At 49.2% G+C, this 27,449-nt stretch overlaps 2 protein-coding genes across 3 annotated transcripts in view; both read left to right on the top strand.

Moving 5' to 3' along the window:
• LOC128091932 (zinc finger protein 3-like) overlaps nt 1-27,449 on the top strand; it is a 168,259-nt gene that overhangs the window by 35,897 nt on the left and 104,913 nt on the right. The gene's annotated exons all lie outside the window — the stretch shown is intronic.
• The window catches only part of LOC128091935 (zinc finger protein 383-like), a 240,547-nt gene that overhangs the window by 206,755 nt on the left and 6,343 nt on the right, over nt 1-27,449 (top strand). The gene's annotated exons all lie outside the window — the stretch shown is intronic.

The raw sequence follows: 27,449 nt of genomic DNA, 5'->3' as shown, positions 1-27,449 counted from the left end.
TCATGCATTTACCCGGGAGTGCCGTGATGATGTGAATTTCTGGAATCTGGAAACTCCGTCTCTCTTGGCTCCCTGGGGTTCTGCAATACGTGCTAACGTTAACTATTTGGGAAGAATACAGGAATGTTGTCAGGGTCTGCAGGGATGCTATGAGGAAGGCTAAAGCCCGCCTGGAATTAAATCTGGAGAAGGAGATAAAGGATAATAAAAAAGGCTTTTTTAAGTATGTTAACAGTAAAAGGAAGACTAGGGAGAATGTGTCTCCCCTGCTAAGTGACGGGGGTGTTCTGGTAACGGGGGATGCTGAGAAGGCAGAGATACTGAATGCCTTCTTTGCTTCTGTCTTCAGTGAAAAAGCTCCCCCTCTGGAATCCGAGACCCTGGAGGTTAGTGACAGGGTTGTGGAATGGAAGACCTCACTTCGGTCAGGGAAGAGGTGGTCCGGGAGCGCCTAGGCAACACCAGTGTTCACAAATCCATGGGACCCGATGGGATTCATCCATGGGTGCTGAGGGAGCTGGCAGAGGTGATTGCTGAACCGCTTTCTGTCATCTTTGAGAAGTCTTTGAGGACGGGGGAGGTGCCTGAAGACTGGAAGATAGCCAACGTCACCCCGGTCTTCAAAAAGGGCAAGAAGGAAGACCCAGGCAATTATAGGCCAGTCAGCCTCACCTCTGTCCCTGGAAAGGTGATGGAACAGCTTGTACTGGATGTCATCTCCAGACAATTGGAAGAAAAGGAGGTTATCAAGAGTAGTCAGCATGGGTTCACCAGGGGGAGGTCATTCTTGACCAACCTGGTAGCCTTCTATGATGTTGTCACTGGGTGGATGGATGGGGGGAGAGCAGTGGATGTAGTCTACCTTGATTTCAGCAAGGCATTTGATACTGTCCCCCACGACATCCTTATAACAAAGCTGAGGAAGTGTGGGATAGATGAGTGGACAGTGAGGTGGATTGAGAACTGGCTGACTGGCAGAGCACAAAGGGTTGTCGTTGGCGGTGCAGAGTCCGGTTGGAGGCCTGTAACCAGCGGTGTTCCTCAGGGGTCTGTGCTGGGTCCGGTCTTGTTCAACATCTTCATCAATGACCTTGATGAGGGGATAGTGGCCACCCTCTTCAAGTTTGCTGATGACACGAAGTTGGGAGGATTGGCTGACACGCCTGAAGGCTGTGCTGCCATTCAGCGAGAGCTGGACAGGCTGGAGAGCTGGGCAGAAAAAAACTGGATGAGGTTTAACAGAAGCAAGTGGAGAGTCTTGCATTTGGGGAGGAATAATTGCATGCACCAGTACAGGTTGGGGGATGAGCTGCTGCAGGGGAGCTCTGTGAAGAGGGACCTGGGTGTCCTGGTGGACAATAGGTTGGCCATGAGCCAGCAGTGTGCCCTTGTGGCCAAGAGGGCCAATGGTATCCTGGGATGCGTTAAAAAGAGCGTGGCCAGCAGATCGAGGGAGGTGATCCTCCCCCTCTACTCTGCCCTTCTGAGGCCTCATCTGGAGTACTGTGTCCAGTTCTGGGCTCCCCAGTACAAAAAAGGTGAAGGGCCTGGAGCATCTCCCCTATGAAGAAAGGCTAAGTGAACTGGGTCTATTTAGCCTTAAGAAAAGATGACTGAAAAGGGATCCAATCCAGGTTTATAAATATCTGAGACATGGGGGCCATAGTGGTGAGGCTGGACTCTTTTCAGTGGTACGTGGAGACAGGACAAGGAGAGGCAAACATAAGCTGCAGCATAGGAAGTTCCGCACAAATGTGCGCAAGAATTTCTTTAGGTGAGGTGACGGAGCTCTGGAACAGGCTGCCCAGGGGGGTTGTGGAGTCTCCTTCTCTGGAGATGTTCAAGTCTTGCCTGGACGCCTACCTGTGCGACCTGGTGTAGGGAACCTGCTTTGGCAGGGGGGTTGGTCTTGATGATCTCTAGAGGTCCTTTCCAACCCCAACAGTTCTGTGATTCTGTGATTCTGTGATCCTGTGATTCTGTGATTCTGTGATTCTGTGATTCTGTGATTCTGTGAACTGGAAAACGTCCTCATTTTAAAGAAGAGGAAGAGAGAGGAAATCAACAATTATAGAGCTGTCATTCTCGCTTCAGTGCCTGGTAATCTTGTGACGAAAGTGGTGCTGGGAGTTACTGAAAAACCCCTCAAGGACAGTTCTGTCATCAATCACAGCCAAAACAAGTTCACGAGGGGAAGGTCCTGTTTAACTTGATGTCCCTTTATGAAAAGACCACCCACTGAGTTGACAAAGGGAAGCCAGTTGAGGATATCCTTCAGGATTTCAGTAGAGCCTTTGATACTATTTCTCACAGTATCCTTCTGGACAAAATGTCCTGCATACCAGCTAGACAAAAACATAATGTGATGGGTGAGTAGTTGGCCAATGGGTCGGGCTGAAAGGATTACAGCAAATGCAGTTCCATCAGGCTGACGGACGGCCGCTAGCAGGGTTCCCCTGTGCTCCATTTAAGAGCAGTTCTCTTTTCATCAAGGACTTGCATGGAGGACTAGAAGAAATTTTGAGCAAGTTTGATGATGATACCACACTGGGAGGAGCTGTTGTTTCCATTGAGGGTGGAGAGAACTTGCAGAGAGATTTGGACAAGTCAGAGAACTGCATAAGCACCAACTGCATGAAGTATTACAAGAAATAGTGCCTGATTCTGCACCTGGATAGGGGCAACCCTGGATGTACAAACTGGCTGGATATGGGTACTAGAGAGCAGTTCCACTGAACAGGATCAGGGGTCCTGGTTAACATGAAATTGAATGTGAGTTAGCAGTGTGCCCAGAAAGCCAGGAAGGCCAACCATTCCCTGGGTGCACTGAACATGGCATTGACAACTGGGTGAGGGAAGGGATTGTCCCTCCCTGCTGTGCACTGCTGCAGCCTCGCCTGGAGCTCTGTGTGCGCTTCTGGGCAGTGCAGAACATAAAGGGCATAAAACTATTGGAGACTGTCCAAAGGAGGGCACCAGAACTGAGAGATCTGAAGTTCAAAGTTCCATTGTGAGTGATGGCTTGTTCAGACTGAACCATTCTCACATCCCTCATCCTGTGATGAGACACACTGCCCTTGGGACTTGGGCCTCAGGGCATCCTTGCACCCCGTGCAGAGTTTGGGAACTGCTGTCCCCTTGTCTTTCATCTGACATTATACAAACCCACATCCCACTGCCCCAGGAAGGACCCTGAGCCAGCATGAGGGACAGGATTTCCCTGCCAAGGGTCTGGGGATCAGGGCTTGGCCTTTCTGCTTTATAAGACAAAGGAGGCTTTCCTCACATCAGAGCCACCATCCCAGTGCCTTTGTCTGCCCTTAATCATGGCTTCCAATTATCTGCTTTAACAAGTCCCTGGGGAAGCTTGCTTGTTAATGGCCCTCAGTGGAGCCCATTAATACTCCAAGAAACTTCACTGTTCCTTCTGACTTTGTCTTCTTGAGCACCTCATGAAACCTTTTCTCTGCACTGGATGTTGTTAAGACTCAGCAGCAAATGCCCCTTGGGGCCCATTACAACCTGAAGAGCCCTCCTGTGCCTTGTGCCTACTTGTCATCTTTTACAAGTGTTCAGAACTTGTACAGGTAACTGAAGGGGTTTCTGGAGAGAGCTTAAAGAGAAGAGAACAAAGGGCAATACAAAGTCCACTGATTAATTTTTATATAGTTATGTTTAAACAAGAAGCTGAAGCAGCACTTAGCAACTGAAATTGACACAGGATGTCCCCTAATGAGCTTTGCTCTGTCACTGTGTGGACAAACATCCTCCTCAACTTCCTCACCCCATTTCAACTCACATTGGCCCCATGGGACTCACATCACTTTCCTCACATCACTCTTCTCTGCAGTCACTCGCTCAGTGTTAAACCTCCTTTGCACTAACTCAATGGCTTGCTCAGAGAACCAGCTGCACATGGGCAAGCAAAGATTTCTCTTCTTTTGCCAACAAACAGAAGAAAACATGACGCAACTGAATGAACAGTAAAACACAGTGATCAACCGCATGCCTTGTCTAAACTTCATCTAGTGAGGTTTGTCTTTCACAAGGAATATTTGTACAAGAAATGAGTTAGAGATAGGAAGGGAGAGAGATAATCACATCTAAGGAGTTGATCAAAGAGTCCATCAGACTTTGGAGAGATGGAGCAATAATCTCCAGATTATTATATCTGGCAGATCACAGATCAGCCAGATAGCTGGCTAGCATCTGAATGAACAAAGAACAATGGATGGGGGAAACCTGGAGAGCAGTGGGAAGAGCATGTGCATCCAGATGGCTTACTGAGAACATGCCCTGAACCATGGTCATTGATTTAGGAGAGCTGGAGACACATGAGGGACATCAAATACCCAGCAGGTAGATGCTGGGCATTAGTCACAGGGCATTGGCTCTGGCACCACTGTCTGTGTCCCTGTACCTGAAGGCATCTGTGTCCTGCAAACACAGTTCTGGAAAACATTGAGATTAATAAATAAATAGATAAATAAATAAACAGATAAATAAATAAAGTAAGTAAGTAAGTAAGAAGAAGGAGAAGGAGAAGGAGAAGGAGAAGGAGAAGGAGAAGGAGAAGGAGAAGGAGAAGGAGAAGGAGAAGGAGAAGGAGAGAGATAGCAAATCCACTACAGGACTACTGTTTTCAGACTAAAGAGAGAAGTCTCAGGAGAATACTAGAAATTGAGAAGTGTGCTGACATATTGTTATGGATTTGAATGTTTGTCTTCAATCCTCCTCTCCTCTCCTCTCACAGAATCACAGAATCACAGAATCACAGAATCACCTGGGTTGGAAGGGACCTCAAGGATCATGTAGTTCCAACCCCCCTGCCTAGCAGGGCCACCAAACACGCACATTCAGATCAGGTTGCCCAGGACCCCGTCCAACCTGGCCTTGAACACGTCCAAGGACGGGGCATCCACAACCTCCCTGGGCAGCCCGTTCCAGGGCCTAACTACTCTCCTTGTGAAGAATTTCCCCCTAACATCCAACCTAAATCTTTCCTCCTTCAACTTGGATCCATTTCCCCTAGTCCTGCTGTTGTCAGCCCTTCTGAAGAGTTTACTCCCCTCCTGGGTGTAGGTTCCCTTCAGGTATTGATAGGCTGCAATGAGGTCACCCCGCAGCCTTCTCTTCTCCAGGCTGAACGAGCCCAACTCCCTCAGCCTGTCCTCATAGGGGAGGTGCTCCAGCCCCCTGATCATCTTAGTCGCCCTCCTCTGGACCCTTTCCAAGATCTCTATGTCTTTCTTGTACTGAGGGCTCCACACCTGGACACAGTACTCCAGAAGAGGCCTCACAAGAGCCGAGTAGAGAGGGACAATCATCTCCCTGCCCCTGCTGACCACCCCTCTCCTCTCCTCTCCTCTCCTCTCCTCTCCTCTCCTCTCCTCTCCTCTCCTCTCCTCTCCTCTCCTCTCCTCTCCTCTCCTCTCCTCTCCTCTCCTCTCCTCTCCTCTCCTCTCCTCTCCTCTCCTCTCCTCTCCTCTCCTCTCCTCTCCTCTCATCTTTTGTTTTTCAATTTTACTGACATTAATGAACATGTGCCTGCCATAATTTCCCTTCCCAGAACTGTCCATGACATCTCTCAGTCTTTGCATGGATGGAGTTACACTGTGGTACTGAGCTCATTTCTTATTTCTCAAATATTGTTTTAGATGGTCCAGTGCAGCACAGGAGGCTTCAATGCCCTCCATGCCTTTCATGCCAGGTACCCTGCCCCATTCTACTGTGGGTCCACATTGACCCAAGCGATCCTTGTGCTGCCTATGTATTTCTACAAGCCTTTACTGTATTTGATATGCCTGGGCAGATTCAGCTGTGTTTGAGCTTTGGCCTTCTTAAACACATCTCAGCAGATACACTGGGACAAACTCTCTGCATTGCTCCCAGCTGACCACTTCTTGTTTACACTTCCTATAAGCTTTCTTTCCGTACTGTATATCACAGACAGTTGAAGAATCTAAGGTGTGCTCTCCTGAAGCCCAAAGCTGTGAGTTTGTCTTTTGCCCTCCCTTTAAACTCCTCAGCTCCACCACGCCATGGCCACTGCAGCCCAGGTTCTCTTTGACCTTCGCATTCCTCACAACCCCTGCCTTGCCAGTGAGTATGAGATCTGAGACAGCTAGCACGGTTTCACCAGAGGAAGGCTTCCAATATGGGAGCCTTTGGTGATGGAGTGACAGCATCGGTGGACAAGTTAAAGGCGACCAGTGTCATTTACATGGACTTGAGACATGGTCCCCCACCACATCCTTATCTCCAAATTGGAGGGATGTGGATTTGATGGATGGACCACTCAATGAATAAGAAATTGGTTGAAAGGCTGCAGACCACCACCCGAGAGTGCTGAGGGAACTGACGGAAGTGATAGCCAAGCCGCTTTCCATCATCTGTCAGCACTCCTTGCTGACTGGTGAGGTCCCAGAAGACTGGAGGCTTGCCAATGTGACTCCCATTTACAAGAAAGGTCATAAGAAGGATCCAGGGAACTACAGGCCTGTTAGCCTGACCTCGGTGCCAGGGAAGGTTATGGAGCAGATTGTCTTGAGGGAGATCATGTGGCATGTGCAGGGTGACTGGGGGATCAGGCCTAGCCAGCGTGGGTTCGTGAAGGGCAGGTCCTGCTTGACCACCCTGATCTCCTTCTATGATCTAGTGACTCATCTGGTGGATGAGGGAAAGGCTGTTGATGTGGTCTACCTAGACTTCAGCAAAGCCTTTGACACTGTCTCCCACAGCATTCTCCTGCAGAAGCTGTCAGCCTGAGGCTTGGATGGGTGCACTCTTGGCTGGGTAAGGAGCTGGGTGGAGGGCCAGGCACAGAGAGTGGTGGTGAATGGAGTCAAATCCAGCTGGCGACCGGTCGTGAGCAGTGTTCCCCAGGACTCGGTGCTGGGGCCTGTCCTCTTCAATATCTCGATTGATGACCTGGATGAGGGCATCGAGTGCACCCTCAGTAAATTCGCAGATGACACCAAATTGGCTGGAAGTGTGGATCTGCCTGGGGGTAGCGAGGCCCTGCAGAGGGATCTGGACAGGCTAGAGAGCTGGGCTGAAGCCAATGGGATGAGTTTCAACAAGGCCAAATGCCGGGTCCTGCACTTGGGCTACAACAACCCCAGGCGACGCTGCAGGCTTGGGGCGGTGTGGCTGGAGGACTGCATAGAGGAAATGGACCTGGGGGTATTGATTGATGCTAGGCTGAATATGAGCCGACAGTGTGCCCAGGTGGCCAAGAAGCCAATGGCATCCTGGCTTGCATCAGAAACAGCGTTGCAAGCAGGAGCAGAGAGGTGATTGTTCCCCTATATTTAGCACTGGTGAGGCTGCACCTTGACTACTGTGTCCAGTTTTGGGCCCCTCACTGCAAGAAAGATATTGAGGCCCTGGAACGCATTCAAAGGAGGGTAACAAAGCTGGTGAGGGGTCTGGAACACAGGCCGTATGAGGAGAGGCTGAAGGAGCTGGGAACGTTCAGCCTGGAGAAGAGGAGGCTCAGGGGAGACCTCGTTGCTCTCTGTAACTTCCTGGAGGGAGGTTGTAGCGAGCTGGGGGTCGGCCTCTGCTCTCGTGTCATTAGTGATAGGACCAGAGGGAATGGTTTCAAGCTACGGCAGGGGAGATTCAGGCTGGACATGAGGAAGTATTACTTTTCCGAAAGGGTGGCCAGGCACTGGAATGGATGCCCAGGGAGGTGGTGGAGTCACCAAGCCTGGGGGTGTTCAAGGAAAGACTGGATGTTGTGTTGAGGGACATGGTTTAGTGGGAGCTATTGGGAATAGGTGAACGGTTGGACTGGATGATCTTCTAGGTCTATGATCATGATTCTAGGTCATGATTCTATGATTCTATGATTCTACCAAGGGTGGTCATCAGTGGCTCTGCATCCAGGTGGAGGCCAGTAACGAGTGGCGTCCCCCAGGGCTCTGTCTTTGGACCGGTGCTCTTTAACATCTTTATCAATGACAGCGATGATGGAATCGAGTGCACCCTCAGCAAGTTTGCTGACGGCACCAAGCTGAGTGGTGTGGTTGACACGACTGAAGGAAGGGATGCCATTCAGAGGGATCTCGAGAGGCTGGAAAGGTGGGCCTGGGTGAACCTGTTGAGGTTCAACATGGCAAAGTGCAGAGTTTTGCACTTGGGCCAGAGGAATCCCAGGCATCCATACAGGCTGGAAGGAGCAGTGCTTGAGAGCAGCCCTGCAGAGAAGGACCTGGGGGTCTTGATGGGTGAAAAACTGAACATGTGCCAGCAGTGTGCCCTTGCAGCTTGGAAGGCAAATGGTGTTCTGGGCTCCATCAAAAGAGGAGAGGCCAGCAGGGACAGGGAGGTGATTGTCCCCCTTTATTCTGCTCTTGTGAGGCCCCATCTGGAGTACTACATCCAACTGTGGAGCCCCCAGTACAAAAAAGACAGGGAGTTGTTGGAGATGGTCCAGAGGAGAGCCATGAAGATGATCAGGGGACTGGAGCACTTCCCCTATGAGGACAGGCTGAGGGAGCTGGGCTTGTTCAGCCTGGAGAAAAGAAGGCTGCGGGGTGACCTCATTGCAGCCTTTCAATACCTAAAGGGAGCCTACAGAGGGGAGGGGAATCAACTCTTTGAAAGGGTAGATAACTGCAGGATAAGGGGAAATGATTTTAAGTTGAGGGAGGGGAGATTTAGGTTGGATTTCAGGGGGGAAATTCTTTACAGAGAGAGTGGTGAGGTACTGGAAAAGGCTGCCCAGAGAGGTTGTGGATGCCCCGTCCTTGGAGGTGTTCAAGGCCAGGTTGGATGGGGCCCTGGGCAGCCTGGTTTAGCATTAAATGTGAAGGCTGGTGGCCCTTCATGTGGCAGGGGGGTTGGAGATTGATGATCCCTGAGGTCCCTTCCAACCCTGGCCATTCTGTGATTCTGTGATTCTGTGACAGCTGCAGGCTGTGCAGCTGGGGCTGCAGCCAGGTGTCCAGGGCTGTCCTGCAGAGCAGGTCCCTGCTGTGCCCTGGGGGCTGTCTGCCAGGGCAGGGACACTGCCACCTGCCAGGCTCAGCACTCAGCCTGCCCGGGGAGCTGCCAAGGGAGCTGTGGGGAGACGTGTGGGGGGAAGGAGCCCCCCAGCAGGGCAGGGGCCTTCTGCTGCCACAGCTGCTGCCGGGGGCAGGGGGATCATAGCTACACTGCACCACAGGGTGTTTCCAAGGGTACTTTGCAGGAGGAGAGACAGGGCAGGGATTTTCCATTTCCTTTTCTTAGGGAAGGGAAAAGTGTTGGAGGCAGAATTCTGAAAGGAACTTCCCACTTCCCACGTGAGATACGAGGAACCCCAAATAGTAACTTTCTCCATCTGCTGTTGTATGAACAATCTCCTAATGTGCTTTCAGCCTCTCCTTTCCCAAAGGACAACACCAGCTGAAATTACCATCATTTTCTACATACATGAATAATGCACTTATCCTGCAAACAGGCAGCTTTCTCTAACAGGAAGTGCATAGAGGTTGAGTGCTCAGAAAGCAGAAAGGGTAAATACATATCAGATGTGGAAATAGCTCCTAAGAGGAATATTTGCTGGTGGCTGAGATATGGTTAGAAAAAGAGAAGAAAGTAGGAGCTCCTTATGCTTCTACTTCTTAATAGATGCTGAAGAAATGGAATTAAGCTTGAGTTATGGAATGAAAAGAACTTCTATAGTGTAGTGGGAGGAGTGTTTCTGAGAATGCTCTTGACTTGTCATTATCTTCTGGACTCTACACAGGGCTCCATGCCCAGGAACAGCAGATGCCCAACAGCAGCTCCATCAGCGAGTTCCTCCTCCTGGCGCTGGCAGACACGCGGCAGCTGCAGCTCCTGCACTTCTGGCTCTTGCTGGGCATCTACCTGGCCGCCCTCCTGGGCAACGGCCTCATCAGCACAGCCGCAGCCTGCGACCACCGCCTGCACACCCCCATGTACTTCTTCCTCCTCAACCTCACCCTCCTCGACCTGGGCTTCATCTCCACCACTCTCCCCAAAGCCATGGCCAATATTCTCTTGGAAACCAGAGACATCTCTTATGCAGGATGTGCTGCACAGGTCTTCTTTTTAGCATTCTTATTTTCTGCAGAATTTTTTCTTCTCACCATTATGTCCTATGACCACCGCATTGCCATCTGGAAGCCCCTGCACTACAGGACCCTGATGGGCCGCAGGGCTTGTGCCAGCATGGCAGCAGCTGCCTAGGGCACTGGGATTCTCTGTTCCCTGATGCACACTATCAATACATCTTCTATAACTCTCTGTCAAGGCAATGCTATGCATCAGTTCTTTTGTGAAATGGCTCAGATCCTCAAGCTCTTAATATTCTTAATATTTTAATATTTACTATTCTTAATATTTTAATATTATTTTAATATTTGGTTCTTAATATTTTAGGTATGTTTGATTTTTTGTTTGAGTGTGTAACTGTGATACAATAATCTGTAAAAAACAGTTGCAATTTTTTCCACTTCTTCTTTCCCATCTACTTTCTGTTTCCTCACACCAAGAGCTCATGTAAACATGAAACCAGGTTCCCTGAATAGGTTGAAAGATTCCTAAAAAGTTTTTAAAAATACTTTCTCTTAGCTCTTATCACTTCCTACCTTGTCTGGATCTGGGGAGGTGCAGCCATGGACAGCAGCACAACGCGCTCTTTTCATTCCTGGTCTCATTACACTGCCACACTGCTCTCAAGTCCTTGCATCTGTGCAGACCTGAAGATCTTGTATGTCTCACGACTGTGCTGTTGTGTCTACAGCAGCACTCTGGGGCTGCAGTCAGTAGTTGGCAATATGAATCACTGTGCTGGCCTCCTTGCTGGAACCGCCGTAACAAGAGGGGCTCTTCAGAGCAGGACCAGAGAACTGGAGGCCTCTTCCAAAACTAGTGTGAGGAATATACCTCAGGAGCTGCTCCCTGAGAAGATCTCGAGATCTTCTGGTGCTCTTCACTGTGTCATGGGGGCAGTTTCAGAGTCCCAAGGTGATCTGTTATGGACTCATGACAGTAATGTGGTTCAACATGGAAGGTGGCTCAGCACCACACAGTCGTTTGCTCAGTGCCCCCCTTCCCAGTGGAAGAGGGGAGAAAACTGAAATAAAACTACAAAGTCGAATCTGTGGTTTGAGATATTATTTAGTAAGACAGAGAAAAAGAAAAGGATAATAATTTTGACATATGTATTTATGCATATATGATATATATAGGAGATATTCACCTTTTGCCCAAGGAAGTTGTGGATGCCCCCTTCCTGGATGCATTCAAGGCCAGGCTGGATGTGGCTCTGGGCAGCCTTGTCTAGTGCTTGGTGACCCTGCACGTACCACGGGGGTTGAAAGTGGATGATCACTGTGGTCCTTTTCAACCCAGACCAGACTGGGTCTAGGTTTATGATTCTATGATTCTACGATTCTATAGTCCTATGATATATATAAAGATGCAGTAGCAAACATATATGCATAGCTAACATATCTATGTATATGTATTTGCAAATCCAGGTCCTGTTGCAGAGGTTGAAGCAACCGTGGGGCTTGTCCTGGAAATAGGAGTGACCAGAGAGCTGTACCTCTTGGCACAGTGCTCCTCCCTTCGGAAGAATTCTTTTCATTGTCTTATCGCAGTACTTGGAACAGCTATAGGAGCTGTAACAGGGGTCACCGCAGGACTCATCGTGAGGGTTGGAGAGAGAGCGGCGTCTGACACAAAGCTTGGAGCAACCGCAGGAACCGTAGCAGCAATTGGAGCTGCTGCAGGGTCTGTCCCAGAACTTGGAGAGGCTGCAGCACTGTCAGCAGATCCAGCTCTCTTCCCCTTGAGGGCGCTGAAGAGTGTTGAGCACAGTTCAAGAGGTGTGGGCCAGGCCCTGGCACACTGCGCTGATTTGTGCTTCTTTAGGATTACCAGGGCGACAGTATCCCCAAATATCCTACCAGTTTCTCAGGATTCTGCAGTTGCTCGGAGATGAAGTTCCAAACGCCTGGGAGTGCCCACCACTCCAGGCACCTGCCCAGACCAACCCTCATCCCCTGCCATGCAGAACTCTCCTGACTTGGGGCAGATCTCTTGATGACACTCTTGAGTAATTGTTTAATCTGAAACATAACCTGAAACACATTGACAACATGTAGTAATGGAAGCATGCTGATCTGAACATCCCACGCGTAGACAAAATTCTCAGGAGCTATGGTAACTAGCTTTCCAGCTCCAGGGAAAGAAGGAGAAGTGAAATGGAAGCTAAGGATCTGATGGAAAGTGTCCTTCCTAATCTCCTCCATAGCTGGGCAGCCTGAGGAGACAAAGTTATCCAACCAGCACAAAGCCCTGTGCTAACTTGCTCTTGAAAGATCTGCTGTTATCTCAGCCATTGCAGCCCCACATCAGGCACCAAATGATGGTGCTTTAAACGAACAGGTGGAAAAGCATCACACAGTGCTTTGTGCACTGCCCCTTCATAGTGGGATGGAGAGAACTGGGAAAAAACGGAGTACAATGCCTGGGTTGAAATACAGCTCTTTACTAAGAGGGAGAAAAGGAGATGTGTAATAGTTATGACTTTTATGTACATCCATGTAGAATCACAGTATCATAGAATTGCTCAGATTGGAAAAGACTGGAGTAAAGTGTGTGCAAACCCAGCATAAACTGTGATTAAAACCAGGAGAAAAGTAAGAGTAACCCAGGGTAATGTGTGAGTAAAACTTGAGTAAAGAGAGAGTAAAACCCAGAAGAAACTGCAAGTAAAACCCTGAGTAAGGAGTGGGCACACACGGAGTGAAGTGTGAGAGCAGCCAGAGAAATGTAAACCCAGAGTAAAGTGCGAGGTAACCCAAAATAACATGTGAGTAAAATCTGAAATAAAGTTGGAGTAAACCTGGAGTAGAGGGTGCGTAAAAGACTGAATGAAGTGTCAATAAACCCTGAGTAAAGTGTGAGCAAAAAGTGGAGTCAAGTCTGAGTAAAACTCGAAGTAAGGTATGAGTAAACCTGGAGTAAAGAATGAGTAAACCTGAAGTAAAATAGGAGCATGCCTGGAGTAGAGTGTAAGTAAACCCAAAGTAAAGTGTGAGTAAACCCAGAGCAAAGGGTGAGTAAACTTGGAGTAGAGTGTGACTACATAAGGGTAGAGTGTGAGTAAAACTTGGAGAAAAGTCAGAGTAAAGAAGGAGTATAGTCTCAGTAAACCCAGAGTAAAGTGTGAGGTAACCAGAAGTGTGAGCAAACCCAGAGTGAAGTGTGAATAAATCTTGAAGTAAGGTGTGAATACACCTTGGAATAGACTGTGAGTACCCAGTTGTGCAGTGTGAGCAAAACCTGGAGGAAAGCAGGATTAAAGCACGAGTAATTCTTGCATAAACAAAGTAAACTGTGAGTAAAACATGAAGGTAAACTTGAAATGAAGTCTCAGTAAACCTGGAGTAAAGTGTGAGTAAAACCTGGAGTCATGTGTGAATAAAACCCTAATTATGGCGTGAGTATACACCCAAGTACAGTGTGACTAAAATACAGAGAAAAGTAAGAGTAAACTGGAGTAAAGTGTGAGTAAAACCCAGACAAAGTGTGATTACACCTGGAGTAGAGTGTAAGTACACCTGGAGTAAAGCATGAGAAAACGTGAAGTAAAGTGTGAATAAACCTGAAGTAAAGTGTGTAAACCCAGTGTACAGTATTAGTAAATGTGGACTAAAGTGTGTGTAAGACCTTGTGAGAGGTCTGAGTATACCCAAAGTAAAGAACAAGTAAACCCAGAGTAAATGGAGAGTAAACCCAGAATAAGTAGGAGTAAACCTAGTGTAAAGTATGAGTAAATCCCAGAGGAAAGAGGTGAGTAAACCCAGAGTAAAGAATATGTAAACTTTTTTGTAAAGTGTGAGAAAAAAAACAATGTAAAGCATAAGTAATCCCGGAGTAAAGTGTGAGTAAACCCTGAGATAGTTTGCTTTCAGGATAGGCTTTTTTTTTTTTAGCCAGCAACAGTGCAGCTCTTGTGCTGGTAGGCTGTCAGCTTGTAGGCAGGCTGTTGAACAATCAGGGTGGGGCTGGCACTGCCCACTCTTAACCTCGGCACTTGACCCATGGAGATAATCTTTCAGTATCCTCGGGGGAGGCTCGCTTCAGGCCACAGAGCACAGCAGGTTGCTGCTGCCCACTGAGAAGAGGGAGGGTAAGACTGTGTTTGAGCACAGCCCACGCTGCCTCTACAGTGCTGCAGCTGTGGGTGTGGGAGGTGGGTCAAATGCCAGGGCGTGTAAGTGCTGTCCCTCTTGGCTCAGGAGACAGGCTTTACTCTTGGCATTCTCTGAGACCACAGACTTCAACAGTGTCTCCACAAGACAGCAGGATTACTGCAGGAAGACTGTGGTGAACCAGACAGAGGGCCTGCCAGAAACGCAGCCGTTCAGGTCTGACGCTGCATGAGGTGCCTGAGCCTGCTGCTGCTGGGGAGGATGGCAGGGCTTCCAGCCGTGAGAGGGGTGAGCAGGTGGACGAGCTGCTCAGCCTGGTGGGGGAGCTGAAGGAGGAGGTGAAAAGACTAAGGGCCATCAGGGAGTGTGAGCGGGAGACTGACTGGTGGAGTGAGTCACTGGCATGCCAGAGGGAAGGGTGCCAGGAAGATATTGCAAGAAAAGTGGTGGACCACCAGCTCTGTCACAGTCAGACAGAGCTGACAGAGCAAGAGGCTTGGAAGAGTGTCCCCACTCGAAGTCTCAGGCGCATCCCCTGCCTGCCTACGCTACTCCCAAACGTCCAGCTAAGCAACGGGTTTGAGATGCTGGAAAGGGAATGGGAGATGAGTGGGGAGGCAATGGAGGATCCGCCTGGGAGGGAGCCTAGGGTGAGGCAGTCGCCCCATGCCTTGAGACTGCCTCTGTCAGGAAGGGCAGGAGGGGAATTGTGGTGGCCGATGCGTTTCTCAGGGGAACAAAGAGCCCCATTTGCAGACCTGATCTAACCCTAGGGAGGTGTGCTCCCTCCCTGGGGTCCACATCACGGACAGCACCAGAAAAATCTCGGGTCTGGCTCGCTCCTCTGATTACTAGCCATTCTTCATAGTTCAGGTAGGCACCGATGCAATTGCTCAGGGAAGCCTGTGAGCTATCCAAAAGGATTTCAGGATTTTAGGGCGAATGGCTGAAGGACTGAGTTCGCAAGTGGCATTTTCCTATCCTTCCGGGATGGTGAGAGATACAGAGATACAGATGCAGAGCGGTCTAGGCTTTGAATAAGTGGCAGAAAGGTTGGTGCTGCCACCAGAACTTTGGGTTCTTTGACCATGGGGAGTACGGAACAGAAAACTCCATGTGAATTGAGAGCAAATTAGAACCGTGCATAGAAACCAAAGGGAAGTGTGAGTGTAACATGGAGAAAAGTGAGAGTAAGCCCAGATTGAAGTGTGAATAAACTCACAGTAAAGTGTGAGAAACACCAGGAGCAAGGTGTGGGAAGACACGGAGGAGAGTCAGTACACCTGCAGTGAGGTGTCAGTAAAATGCATAGAAAAGTTTGTGTAAACCCAGAATAAAGAGTGGTAAAGTTGAAGAAAAGCTTGAGTAAACTCAGTGTAACATGTGAGTCAAACCCACGCAAAAAAAGAAGAGTGAGTAAACCTGGAGTAAAGTGCGAGAAAAAATGGAGTAAAATGTGAGAAAACTTCAAGTAATGTGTTAGTAAACACAGAGTAATGTGTGAGTAAAATCCAGACTAAGGTGTGTGAGCTCACCCTAAGCAGATATAGAGAAAACCAGGACTAATGATTGTGCAAGCCTGGGACAAAGTGTGAATAAAACCCGGAGAAAACTGTGAGTAAAGCAGGAGTAAAGTGTGAGCAAACTCAGAGTAAAGTGTGAGCAACAGCCGGAGTAAAGAGAGAGCGTACACACCCGGAGTAGGGTGTCAATAAAACCCGGAGAAAAGTGTGAGTTGACCAGGAGTAAAGTGTGACTAAAGTTGAAGAAAAGTTGGAGTAAACCGTCATAAAGTGTGAGTCAAGCACACTATAGAAAGAAGTGTGGATAAATGCTGAGTAAAGTATGAGAAAACATGGAGTAAAGTGTGAGGTAATCCCAAATAAAGTGTTCGAAAAGCTGGAATAGTGTTAGTAAACCTGGAGTAAAATAAAATGTTAGTAAACCTCTGCTGCAAGACATCTCGGACGCACCTTCCCAAGGTCCAAATAAAAACCTTCAAGCTCTAAAGGGATCACTTGCAAGGCAAGCACTCACGGGAGAGCACTCTGATATCTCTGTGCTGTGGGGATGAGCTGCTTGTGCACCGTGTGGGTTTGCACTGCCTTCTGCTCTCTCCACCTCCTGAAACATGGGATGGTACATTCAGGAAGAACAAGCTCAGCTTTTTGTAGCTTTATTAGAGTGTCACACAGCTGCTCTGACCAGCTGATCAAAGCATTCCACAAGAGCAGTAGAACTAATATGCAACACATTGGGTTAGGAAGGATGACAGGATTGTGTGAAAGAAATGCCTTCTCCAGAAGCAATCACTGGGCTGGAGGAGGCACCAAAACCAAATCCTGATTGCACCTTTCCCTCTCCTCATTACACATGCTAACATTTATTTTATGAACAAAAAACATAAATACAATGAAGAAAGCTTCAGTAAAACTCAGCTGCGTTATTTAACCCCTCCCCTTTCCACTACAGATGATTCTCAGCAAATCTCTAAGAGCCACGTTACTGCTCTCCTGACCCTTCCCTCAGGTTAATCAGTGCACTCACAAATTACTGAGAGCAACACATGCACACAGACACACAGAACATCCCTGCACAGCCGCTTCTCCTTAGGAAACGGCATCCAAAAGCTGCTGGCAGGAAGAGCAGAAGAGGAAAGCAGGCATGGTGAGAGAACTGCTTTGGGTAGCAAGGAGAGGCCATCTGAAGCTCCTGGGTGTCATGGTTAATCAGTTGAGACATTTGCTGCCGCATTTCATTCAGTTGGTCCGTCACTTTTGAGATAGCGGCTACAGCAGCATGAATGGGGGATAGCAACTGTTGATAGTTTTGGAGCGTAAGAATTAATTCATAAATTAAGGGCGTTCTCTGTTGTTCGTTGTATCTGTCACACGCTGACATCAGTGTAGAGGCATATTTGTCCGGTGCTGTTGTCACGAGTTTCTGCCATATCTCAGGCGTTGTCCTCACTTTTTCAGGGTCGCGGTTTTGGTGTGGGTGGTTAGGAACAAAGTCAGGGTCATACAACATTTCCACCACGCCTATTTCCCTCAAATACTGGATACCCTTTTCAACTGTATCCCATTTTTTCATTGCAATCTTCAAGCCATTTTTGAAGGGATACTTTTCCTTCACAGCTATTAACACTCGTTCCCAGAGGGAGGCAGCCTCATCCGAACATCGACTAATTCCTCTATCCATAGCTGGATCTCTGGCAATGGCACCTAGTTGGCGAGCTTCATTACCATCCAGAGACAAGCTATGGGCCCCACTGTCCCAACAGCGAACCAACCAGGAAACAAGTTTCATTCGGGTGCCGTGTAAACTCCTTTCTTGAACCTTGGATTTCAGTCATCTTTAGAGGCCGGCGAGTAGTAATAGAGACTTCCTCTTCATCACTCTCTTCTGCACGTCTCTTAGTTTTCCCTTTTGCCTTTCGCAACAGTGGTGGTTCTGAGGAGGGCCCCTCACCTGGATCTTCCTCCACCTCCTCCTCCTCCTCTTCTCTTTTTCGTTCAAGATGCGAAGACACTCGTTTCCATTTCTTGCCCTCCACAGGAGCAACTGGTATTGTTACTGGTGTCTCCTGAGATCAATTAGATTTGACTTGGGGATTTTCCCCTTTGGCTTGAACCTCAGCTCGGAAACTCTCTCTCTCCAGAATGGTATTTCATAGGGCACGGTAAGCACAAGCCAAACCCCAAATAAGTTGTACCTCCTTAGATTTATGTAAGCCGCATAGTCCCTGACTCAAATACTGGCTTAGTTTCTCAGGATCCCACAGGTGTTCAAGAGTAAAATCCCATGACACTGCGGGTCCCCATGCTTCTAAGACCTTTCCTAAACCTCTCCATATCCCCTGCCAATCATCATTCTCTAGTTTTGGAGGAGACTCCTTATTACGAATGCGTTGGAGTACATTCAGGAAAATTAACAACATGCACACCAACATGAGTATTGATGACACACTCACCAACATGAGTATTAATTCAAGATTCGAAAAACATTTGATATACCGAGAAGAAAACCCAGAAACTGGTCTGAACATCGTGTTGTTTGTAAAATTAGCTATTCCATTTGGGATGTAGCTGTTTGTGAAATTAGCCATTCCTTCTGGGATGTAGTTGTTTGTGAAATTAGCCATTCCTTCTGGGATGTAAATGTCAAAATTCAAATCATACCACATTGCAAGCAGGTAAAACATAGGTGTCTCCATCAGTGCCCTTAGGTAGTTATATACGGATAGAATTCCAAAACACGTAAAGTGTGAGATGGACTATTGGCCAGTAGGTTGTGAGTAACACCATTGCTTTAAATCCTTTACACAGCGCCCCCAGGATAACAAGTGGGTTCATCACTGGTGCTTGCTAAAAAGGGGTTAATGAACTGAAGCTAACAAGAGGAGGGGAACAAAAGGAAAAAGAAAAAAAAAAAGGCACTACCCAGACAAAGTAGTGCTCAAAGTTTACAAATATCCCAGAACACTGGCAGTACGCCTAATCTTTCAAGGTCAGGTTTTTCAGCACAGAAACTTGAACTACTGATAATGCTCCCTAACGAAGCTCTCTAAGAGCAGAGAGAAAATGAGATTGGTTCTAAAAGCTAAAAAGCAGTTTGCCCCACGTTGGGTGCCAAAAAATCTGTCACGGAGTTGACCAGATCAATCTATGTCCGTGACAGGGGCGGCAGGCCTCTGCCCTCCCCCCCACCCCAGTCCCACAAAAATGGGAAGGAAGGAATCAGACAAGATGAGAGAGAGAGTTCCTGGGACCGAGTCAAACCTGAAAAGCTTGGAACAGCTAGGAAAGCATCTCCAGCACCCACTGCCAGGCAGCAAGAGAGTGCCCCCCCCAACCGGAAGGGCCAGATCCCGTGACTTCTGTGATGTACAGGGATAGGTACCTGGAATTGGGGCATTAACACTTTAATACCCCGTACACTACATGATGTTTTGATGTGGAATACTGAAACCCAAAATAAAAACAAACAAACAAACAAACAAAAAACATAGAACCATGACACTGGGTTAAGTCCCTTCTGCAGAGGGTGCCAGTGGTGCCATCTCCTTTCCAAGGTCTTCCTGTGTGGGGAGAAGCATCTGGGTCTCCCTCATCCTTGGGCTCGCCAGCATCCACAAGGACTCTGCTGCGGGTTTTCCTATGAGAAAGCAGGTGTCAGCACAGAGAGAAACTTCCTGCACCAGAGACACTTGCAGGGCCACTTTATCACATGGACTGGACAATGTTTAAAAGGATTGAGCTCTGGATGAAGCTCTTCCTGCAGTGCAGGCATTTCCATGGTCTCTGCACTGAGTGGATCCACTGGCAAAAGCTCTGCCCACACATGGGACATTTGTAGCACTTCTTCCATGAGTGCCATCTCCTGTGAGTGAGGAGCTCTGCACTCTGCACAAAGCCCTTCTCACACTCGAGGCATTTCTAAGGCTTCCTGCCACGTGAACTCACTGGTGCAGGCACGGATTGGACTTCACCCAATTTTTGCAGAACTCTGGCACCTCAGCAGGTTCGAGCTGTGCCCAAAGCTCTTCTTGCAGGCTGCACTGTTGTAGGTGGATCCACTGGTGTGTGATGAGCTCCCATTTCTGGACAGACATCTTCCTGCAGTCAAGGTACTCACTGGGACTCTCCTCTTGGGTTGGTTCTTTGACATCTACTGAGGGTTGAGCTCCAGATGAAGCTCTTCCCACACAACCTGCAGACAGGATTTCTTCCATCCTGGTGACGTATCAGCCCAGTTGACATATTTGGGTCCTCATCTGCTGCTCCACAGCACAGGAGTTTCTGCAGGGGAGGTAAGAGGTGACTCTCCTTGCACACAGCCCTGGCAGAAACGGGCCACCTGGCAGAGGGTTTCCAGTGGCTGTGACACATCCCTCTCTGCAACTGCAGCTGAAGGACAGCAATATGCATAATTCTCAAGCTAAGAAGGAGAAAAAGGATTTAAAGCAGTGCTCTTCCTATACTCAGGGGATTTGTAAAGTTAATCACCACACAGCCTCAGCTGGTGACCAGGCTGGGACTAAGGCTGAAGTTCTTCCCACATTCGGGGCACTGCAGGCTTGTGTGTATCTTGTGTGGCTGTGCTGGTAGGTAACAACTACCAGCAACTACAACTGGAACTGCTTTAGAAAGTTCCCAGAGTCTTGAGATGCTTCTGCAGCCTGTGTGTGCTGTGGATGTGCTTGTGGGTGTTAAGACCAGCTCTGTGTTTAAAGCTCTTTTCACACTCTGGACACTGAAAAGGTCTCTCTCCTGTGTGGATGCCCCTGTGGCGCTTCAAGTCAGAATTGATTTTGAAGCTCTTTGCACACTCTGGACACTTGTAGGGTCTCTCTCCTGTGTGGATGCGCCGGTGGCACTTCAAATGAGAACTGCTTTTGAAGCTTTGCCCACACTCAGGACACTGAAAAGGTCTCTCTCCTGTGTGGATGCAACTGTGGCGCTTCAAATCAGAACTGATTGTGAAGCTCTTTGCACACTCTGGACACTGAAAGGGTCTCTCTCCTGTGTGGATGCGCCGGTGGCACTTCAAATGAGAACTGCTTTTGAAGCTTTTCCCACACTCAGGACACTGAAAGGGTCTCTCTCCTGTGTGGATGAGCTGGTGGTACATGAGGTGGTATCGGCTTTTTACGGTCTTCCCACACTCATAGCAATTGTAGGGTCTCTCTCCAGTGTGGATGCGCTGGTGGCGCTTCAAATCAGAACTGTTTTTGAAGCTTTTCCCACACTCAGGACACTGAAAGGGTCTCTCTCCTCTGTGGAAGATCTGGTGGTACATGAGGTGGGAACGGCTCTTGAAGCTCTTCCCACACTCAGAGCACCTGTAGGGTCTCTCTCCTGTATGGACACGCTGGTGGACAATGAGGAGGGATCTCCATTTGAAGCTCTTCCCACAGTCACAGCACTTGTTTGGGCTCATTGCTGAGCGCATGCACTGGTGGTTAACAACGCTGGAATCTTTTTCAAAGCTATTTCCACACTCAGTGCAGGAATTCTGCTTTTTCTGCTGGCTCACATTCTTGCTCCTGGGTTCTTCAGGCTCCTTTTGACCTATGCTGAAGTCCTGTGGGCTGCATCCTGTCTTTCCCAGACCCTTTCCCAGTGGCTCCATGAGCTGCTCACCCTGACCTTGCTCCAGGACTCCTTGGACATCCCTTCTGATTTCTTCCACACAGACACCACCCCACCGCCTTTCGGCCACACCACTTTCCTGCAGGTCCTCCAGCATATCTGCAATCCCAGTTCCTGCTGGATGACAGGAAATCCAGAAATAGTACACGGTGCCCAAAATAAAACACAGACAGAGATGGCTCTTCCAGACCCAACCTCCTCCTTCCCTCCACCACCTCACCTGGGCTGAGGTCTCCTGGCACGGCCTCAGGGCTACGCACATCTAGGATCCAGGGCTCTTTCCCTCCTTCAAGCAGGGAGATCACCATAGGTTTGGGAGCTGGAAGTGGAGCTTCAACGAGAGAAACGGGAGATTCTCTCATTCTGGCACAGTGCCTGTTCAACAGCTCCACTCTGTGTCCCTCCCCAGGGAGAAATCACAGCTGGGTCCTGAATGACACTGTGCCCAAAGCTTCCTTTGGAGCCAAGAGTCCTTTTACAACTCTGAAAACTCCAAAGGGATATTTTCTTTCAAAATTAACTTGAGAACAGTTTGTTTATTTTTTGACAAATATTGATGACCAAGGCATCACAATGTCTATGGCAACTGAATGCAAAATCCAAAATTGTAAAGGAGTAAGCAGGGAGTCATCTGTTAGCTGGAGCTGGTGGCAGGATGTAAAGCACCAATAGAATGGCTGGTTATCTCCCTCCTTATTAATGCCTGTTTGCCAGCACTGACTCTGGGGCGTTTATGAGTCTGCTGTGCATTCTAATCCCACCTGAAATTCACGCTTCTCAGCATTTCCTTTGTTGCTGTTATCAATATGTAACTGCATGGTGATCATTCAAGGCTCGGCCTGCAGAGGCTCATTCTGCACAGCCAAAGGCTCCCTAACGAGGAGGAAAGGCAGCAAAGCCCTCACCCAGCGAGGCCACGCACTGGTACGTCTCCAGCATCACGTCCCGGTACAGCGCTCGCTGCGCAGGGTCCAGCAGCGCCCACTCCTCCCTGCTGAAAGACACGGCCACCTCCGCAAAGCTCACGGGCTCCTGCAAGCAAAGAGGCTCCTTGCTGGGAACAGCCAAGGCCCAGGGAAGCAGCTCACACAGGACACAAACTCCCGTCCCAGCCGCTTCTCTGGCTCCAGCACACAGACGCTGGCTGAGGCCACCTCCCTCTCCCCTTGCATTCACATCCCTCGCCCCTCGGCCTCTCCTGCCTGCTTCCCCCAGCCCCTACCTGAGATGGATGTGCTGTGGCCATCTGCTGCTCTCCTGCAGCTGAAATGATCACGGCTGGTAGGCAGAAGTTACACCGGAGTCTGCAGGGACAAGAGAAATGGCAGGGGAGCTGTGAGGGAACGCAGCAGTCCCCGTCCCAGCCCAGCCTTCCACAGCCCATCTGCAGGGCACTGCCTGGGGGATGGCACAGCAGGCCTTGCACAGGAACACAAGCAGCAACAGCACTGGTAACGCTCTGGCTGAAGCTGATTGCAAATCACAAAGCTGACTCAGACTGGGTGGCACAAAGAACTGACACCACGTTCAACAGCTGAGGGTACATGGACTGTGTGCCTAAAGACAATGCATAGCAAGGAGGCAGTCATCTTACCCCTAAACAGGGAGCAGCCCAAGTGTCCCTTGAACTCTCCTGCACAGCAAAGGGATGCACGACAGGATCTCCCCACAGTCAGGGATGGCTCTCAAGGCCACATCTGTACAGAGATCCCACTCGGCTTCATGTCAAGACACCTTGCTGACACAGATCTTCTGTAAGAGATTCACGGTTAGTTTGGAGCTTCCTGAGCTTCTCTAACGTGCTTTGTTAGAGTGATTATCTGAAGGTAATCACAGCATCAGAGAATAGCCTGGGTTGAAAAGGACCACATTGACCATCCAGTTTCAAGCCCTTGCTGTGTGCTGGGTCACCATTCACCAGACCAGCCTGCCTGATCAAAAGCCAAGGGAGGAGTTTGCACATTCCCAGGTGAGCCATCAGCACAGCACTAAGCGCACAAAAGGTAAGGCTGCAAGGGCCGCTAGAGGCAGATGTTGCCTGCTGGGTCCACGCAGAGAAACTGCGGGCTGCCCGGGAAGGGGGAGGAGAGTGGAAATTCCCCCCTTGGAGGCTTCGCATTCAGATACTCAAAAGGAAGCATGGGGAGTTGAAAGCTTCCATCCATTCATGCGTGCAGAGCTGCACAGCGAGGTCATCTCGTGTCTCCCGTGATCCAGAGGGAGAAGCGCAGCCCCAGCTGGGCTGTGTTACAGAGAACCGACCGGGCAGCAGAGCGCGCTGAGCTCCTCTGCTCACTTCCTCGCTGTTCCAGCTCCAACCCCTTCCTGCGCACCTCGGAGCCCAAGCCGGGCAGCAACACGCCTGGGAACCGCTGCTCCCGTCCCCTCGTGGTGCTGCTCGCCAGGGGAGGGAGAACTTCCTGCAGCTCGCAGACAGTCCCACACAGCGTGAGGGATGGGTACAAAAAAGCACACAGATCAACGAGAGTAAGGGATACAAGCAACCAAAAAACAACTACTACGAAACAAAATCTAATTAGTAATAATACCGCTAGAAGATAAGAAGTCTGTCCCCTAATTTAAAAAGAACCCGATTCTTTCTTGACCTCCGAAAGCTGCAGGTCATCTACTAGTCCTCAGGAAGTGCTGCAGCCCTCCCCAGTCCCTGCTTCGAAATGGGGTTCAATATGAAGAGAAAAATGCCTGCAGCTGCTCTGCACGAGCCGCGAAGGGCTCCTACCTTGGGTGCGGAGCAGGCTGCTCCCGCCTCTGGTGCGGGCAACCGGGCTCCTGGGAGTCGCGGAGAGCAGAGGCTGCCGAGTGCCCTCAGCCCGGAGCTGGCCGCAGCACGGCCTCGCTGCTCCTCCTGCCACCGCCGTGCTGCCCGGACGGCTTCCAGCCAGGCTCTGGTCGCTTCGGCACAGCCTCAGGTGCAGGCAGCAATTCCCACAGCGAGCACGGCCCGAGCCGGATGCCGGGCCTTGGGCAGTTTCACAGCTCGTTCTCATGGCACATCTGCACCCGGGGGAGGGAGGGGGGCGGGGAAGGAGCGGTGAGGGCTGTTTTGTTATGCTAATGAAGCATCGTTTTGCTTCCTCTGCTGAGCTGAGGTGCTCACTTCCTCGCTCTACCAGCTCCAACCCCTTCCTGTGCGCCTTGGAACCCAAGCCGGGTCACACATCTCTACACTGTTCTCCTGCCGTTCCTTTAACTCCTCTCACCCGTGAGCAGCTCCCAGCAAGAGGCAATCTCCGGCTGCCCTGCTCTCGAGGGCAGCATCTCCCTGCAGCTGGGTCACTTCCTCACTGAGCGCTGCCCATGGCACTGATGTCACGTTTCTACTCACTGAGCAAGTGAGTGCTATTTCGAACAACTTCCTTTCCTACTTTCTCAATTCGGTCTTCCCTGCAAGGCATGAGTATGGTTAAGCTCTCTGCTGTACGAGGGCCGGCTCTGCCATTCGCTGCTGTAGATCTACAGACTTTAAGGCCACCCAGAAGGAACCGCCCTCGGGGTAACCAGGAGTTTGTGTCAGGAAAGTCTACTTCCTGTCCTATTGCATTTTCTGTGGGGCAGATGTGGATTCTTAGTTTCACTTGGCAATGTTTAAACTCTACACATCTTTCTGCAGGGGATGTTCCTCTGGACTTTGCTGTGATCACAGCTGCATCTCTTTCCTTTCTGCTGATAACCCAGCTGTACCGATGACCAAAAGTGTTTCCTCCGCTCACATCATAGCTTACCTGAACGCGATCATTTTGTAATAAAACGGCCAGTATTACTATGGCAGAGAGGGTCAACACATTCTGCTCTTGAGAACAAAAAAGAAAAACAAAAGCAAACAAACAAGCAAGCTAACAAAGAAGCCCCCCTTAGTCTAGTTTGGGAGTTGGTTCACTGGATTCTGCCAAGTGTTCTCACTTCTGTCCCACTCAAGTCTTTTCATTGGTTCCAAGAAGTTATAATATGCTCCACCCCAATTGCTGAGTTATCGTGATTTGCAGCTCCTATTCCTTGCTATAGTGGCACAGCAAGGAACCAGTAAGTGAGCACGAGTGCCTGGAGCAGTGTGAGAGGGATGCATTCCTCGGCTCACCTCCCCCTTCTCCAGACCCCTGGTAGGAGGGGTGACTCAACCCCCTGCTCTGATATCCCTCCCTGAAGCCTCGGTTTCACCTTTCATTGCTCCACACCTCCTTACCCAGTGCACGATTCCTAAACAATTCTACAGAAATATGTTCCACATCAATTCCCCCCTTTTCTATAACCTGGCAAGCATCACGTTGCTAGATGATGCCATTCTCTCCTGGGGATTTATGGAAAACACGCCCCACTCTCCATCTTTTGGTGCAGCTTATGCTGCTTCCATTAAACACACTCAAGAAATAACGTCACAACGCGTACGAATATTCCAAGAAAGAGTAAGACTGCGCAAGCCTTGAAGAGTGGCTTTAGCCAGGCAAAGCTCGCTAACCAACTGGTTAATCTGCTCCACAGCTCTGTAAATCCAAACGAGGTATTATCCAAGGTAAATTGGTGGGTCACCTGAATTTGTTCCCACTGTTTAGTGTGCACATCTGTGTCTTTTATTGAGTTGTGTCAGTTTTGATTAATTCTAGCCCACACCCCTCCTTCTTTGGCCGTCAGGAGATCAAGAGCCATTCCATTCTGCAATACTACTTGACTAAGAGAGGACACCTCTGTCTGCAATCCAAGTATAGCATCCACAGTTGAGCTCTTGATATTCTCCAGTGTAGCTGCTATACTGACAATTGCCTTTTCTGATTCACTTACTCCGGGACTAGGAATAAACCATCCAATAAAACTATGGAACCCACAGGGCCTGACTATAAGGGGGTTATTCCACTCTTCACCCTTTTCCAAGAGCTTCTCAGCATCCCTGGGGGAGGAGCTGTTCCATTGCAGCACTATGCATCCTCCCACATAATGTCCTTCCAGTTCTCTGGAAGGGTCTTACATTGAGGCCTGCCTATAGCTGTACACTGAATTTAGGTCCTTTTTCCTCTTGTTCTGATTTTATTTGCACACCTACGCCTACTTCCTGCTCCACCCCATGGTGTCCAATTGGTGGAGGGAGTCCCACACTGAGGGATTTCCATTCCTCCATCTCTTGGTAAGGCTGTACATATCCTGCAATCAGGGAGCTTTAGGCTAACCACTGTTCCTTTAGTGATGTTTAAATAGGTATTTTACCATCTGGAACCAAAGTCTGCACCCCTGTGTCCTATGTTTTGCGAATACTCTCCAAGCCCCCTCGATTAGGTTATCCAGGTCCTGCATTTTGCTTCCTTTAATCTGTAATTCACCAGGACAAAATACAGACATTCTCACTCTGATTAGCAGAAGACCTTGGGAGATGTGAACAAGTTCAGCAGACAGGGATGGAGAAAACAAAAGATTGTGGCTTCCACTTGTTCTAGTAAATCTTGCCTTAGTAAAGGCTTTGGTGAGTTTGGCACCTACAAACATTTGTGTATCCCTACCTGTTTACCTATACTAAGTTGTAAAGGCTTAAGAAAGTAAACCTCCTCACTTGTGCCAGTGGCTTCTCCTATGGTTACAAATTCATCACTTACTGGAGTTAGAGAAGTATTTCACACCCAATAAGTTGCTCCAGTTACTACCAATTCCACACTTGGCTGCAATTCCTTCCTAGCTTAATCTTCTCCACCCTTAACTGTTATTGCATCTGTTACCAAATCCAGTGCCTCTTATTGCACTGCTTTTCTGTTCAACATGGAAGGAACCCTCCTGGGCCTTTCCAGCTCCCCCCCTTCAGCTCCTCCTGAGGAGATCTCTGGGTCCTACAGCCCTGCTCCCAGCTCCTCCCCTGCTAAGGCTTCTCATGCTAACACTGGGATATCCAGTTTCCCAGGTCTCTGCAGATGAAGGCTGGGCACTACAGCATCTCATCTCCTGCCTTGGCACAAACAAGATGAACTGCTAAATGGTCATCACCTTCCAACCACCATTGATTACAATTTTTTATTAAAGTTGTATTGCTCATGGGGCCCCCAGGTTCCCCAGCAGTATCTGAAGTGGAATGTGCCTGGGAACTTCCTTTCCCTATGCACCCCCATACTCAATTTCA

Source organism: Tympanuchus pallidicinctus, unplaced genomic scaffold (genome assembly GCF_026119805.1).
Source record: "Tympanuchus pallidicinctus isolate F22 unplaced genomic scaffold, pur_lepc_1.0 scaffold56, whole genome shotgun sequence".
In the NCBI taxonomy this organism is placed as follows: Eukaryota; Metazoa; Chordata; class Aves; order Galliformes; family Phasianidae; genus Tympanuchus; species Tympanuchus pallidicinctus.
The sequence above is the reverse complement of the archived record's forward strand: the minus strand, read 5'-3'. Positions and strand labels throughout refer to the sequence as shown.